The sequence below is a fragment of the Lycium ferocissimum genome, chromosome 3, assembly GCF_029784015.1.
Source record: "Lycium ferocissimum isolate CSIRO_LF1 chromosome 3, AGI_CSIRO_Lferr_CH_V1, whole genome shotgun sequence".
Taxonomy (NCBI): domain Eukaryota; kingdom Viridiplantae; phylum Streptophyta; class Magnoliopsida; order Solanales; family Solanaceae; genus Lycium; species Lycium ferocissimum.
The window spans coordinates 10,595,991-10,599,152 of record NC_081344.1 but is presented as its reverse complement, the minus strand read 5'-3'; positions in this window follow the sequence as shown (position 1 = coordinate 10,599,152).

Below are 3,162 nucleotides of genomic sequence, written 5' to 3'. Positions count from 1 at the left end.
ACGAAATGGATGCTAAAGATTCGATAGCACTGGCGGCATCAGCTTCTAGTAAGGAAATAGTTATATTCGGAGGAGAGAACGATTTCATAATTTCAAACCGTAATCAAAAAGAAGTCATGGTAAATCAGGTATACAATGATAAGGAAACTTTGAAAGTTTGTGATGACGAAGTATGCTATTGACAATAGATTTCAATTCCGAACGAGAGGTCAAATTCGTAAGGTTAGTTAGATTCTTGATTTTTTTGATGTATTTGTATACATCTATGTATGTCTACTAAATTTGAACTGCTTACATGTATGTCTACTAAATTTGAATACATGATTATATGTGTGTTTTGATTATTTATATATTTTCTAAATATCACTGTTTTGAATAATCAGATGATGTGTATTTTTTGACTGTATATGTATATATACATATCCGGTATTGCAGCTACACCCTTGCTTGTCTTTCTAGACAATGTGAGTGGAAATTGAAAGCTTCAAGTATCAACAGATCAGCTATGTTCAAAATCAGAGAGTTCGTAGAGAAACATACATGTCCATTGAAGGATAAGGTGTATACGCAACATCAAGCTAGTAGTGGTTTTATATTTTGGAATTATTAAGCCAAAATTTAGAAATTATAAGAGGAAGTATGTGCCTAGTGATATAGTAGATGATGTTAAAAATGATTTTGGGGTGGATGTGCCATACATGAAAGCATGGCGTGCTAAAGAAAAGGCTATGACGGAGTTAAGGGGTGAGCACCACTGAAGTCATACAAGAAATTGCGGGATACGTATACATTTTGGATAAAACATACCTGTGTTCTCATATAAGAATGAAGAAAACATCGAAAATGAGTTCTTGTATCTTTTTGTAGCATTGTATGCATTTATAAAGGGGTTTGAATGTTGTCGACCCATCGTGGTTGTAGATGGCAGCCACATCAAAACAGCATATAATGGGACATTTGTTTCAGCGAGCACGATGGATGGTGCAGGTATTTCAAAATCTATCATTTAGTTATATAAAAAACTTATAGAACTCCAAAAAAAATTATGTATTCAACTGATTTTGCAGGGAACATACTACCTTTGGCGTATGGCGTGATTGATTCAGAAAATGATAAGTCTTGGACATGGTTCTTCGAACAGTTCAAGGAAGCTTATGGGCTACGGGAGAGCATGTGTGTTGTATCTGATAGGCATGAAAGCATCATCAATTTGTATCCAAAGTATATCCTAATGTTCCCCGTTTTGCATGTATATGGCATCTTTGGAAGAATGTATACGATAAATATAGAAAGAGTCACAAGGTCTTGAGTGGGGTATACTTATGCAATGGCAAAAGCGTATACACGGGATGAGTTTGACATGCTAATGGAAAAGGTCGAGACGGTGGATATTCGTGTAAAGGATTACTTGGACTTAGCCGGCGGGGAAAAGTGGTCTAGGCTTTATGCTCCGGTCAACCGAGCATGGACAATGACGTCTAATATTGCGAGTCTATCAATTCGGCTCTCGTACAAGCAAAGAGAATTGCCAATATTTGATTTTCTGGAAGAAGTTAGGATTATGTTTGGGCGCTGGAATTTCACAAACCGACAAAATGGTTCGTATACATTCACAACACTTGGGAAGAAATTCAATGAAATGCTTTCCATTAATGAGCGTAAATCTGCACGCATGACGGTTAGTTTTTTGTGTATCTGTTTGTGTATTAAATTTCTTCGGTATATTTCATGGTCTGTATGAATGTTAAATTTATATATTATTTGAAATACACCTGTAACATGCTAATATATTTTATGGTTTCTTAGGTAATACCATCAACCGAATACGTGCGCACGGTAATTGATGAGGCGGCGTTTCATAGTTTGTATTGAAAAGAAGACATGCAGTTTAAAGAGTTTTAGATGGAGGAGATTCCTGCCCGCCATACCTGGAAATCTGTTCTTAAAAAAAAAATCTCACAAAAACAACTATTGCTCAAAAATATACAAACTCGAAAGCTGTGATGAAGACTTATGATATCCCGGTTTATCTCTACCACGAGAGTGAATGGAAAATACCTCAATACATTTTGGAAGAGGTAGTTTTCCACCGAGATACAAGAGACTCTGAAGGCCAAAGAAGAAGCGCGATAATTCGTTATCGAATGGTTTTCAACTAAACGTACAAATTCGTGTAGTAGGTGTGGACATGTTGGACACATAAGGCGTTCTTGTACAAATGAGCCTCGAAGAAAGTAGTTCTTTGGTTAAGTTGTAAATCTTTCGTCTAATTTTTTTTTTCAATATTGGACAAAATCAACCGCAAAGAACGATTGTCGTTTAAGTTCCCTGATTTTTGGTCCTGTATGTTTGTTTGGAACACTGAATAAATGAAACGATTTTATATGAAAGCATTGAAGTTTTTGATTTGAAAGCAGAAACAGTTTCTTTGAAGGAATGATATTTATCAACTATGTTCTACAGCTATTTGACTGAATTGTATCCAAGATATCCCGGAACCAGAATACAGTTTTCTGTGAATACAGTTTTGTGTGGATACAATGCTGTATACAAAAAATAGCTAGTTGTACTAACTTGTATCAGTATATTCTGAATCAAAAATACAGCTTTGTTTGGAAATTCTCCTGTGGATGTATTCAACATTGCTGATACTAGATACAACAATGCGTGAATACAATAGAGAATGCGTATACAACAACTCATTGATACTAGATCTGACAATGTGTGAATACTATTTGTAAATACGTATACAACTTTTGCGTGGATACAACTTTGAGTGAATACATTACCGATTGCGGATGGAGATTCTGTTCGGGATGTATTCAACATCTGCTTTGATGCTCGATACGAGAACGTGTAAATACAACTTATTAATCGGGTATTTGAGATTATCCTACTCCGTACCTTGCGTGGCATGAGCTTTTTGGTGGTTTTACGGCCATGCGTCGCCGGACTATCTTTGCTTTTCGAGCTTTACAAATAGATGGAAATTCTGTCTGTGGATGTATTCAACATCTGCTGATGCTCAATAAAGCAATGTGTGAATACAACACTGAATGCGTATACAACTTTTTTCACCAGCTTGTATCCAAGAATCCCAAATATAATTTTGTGTGAATACAGCCTTTAAGTGAATACATTACTGATTACAGATACAACTAT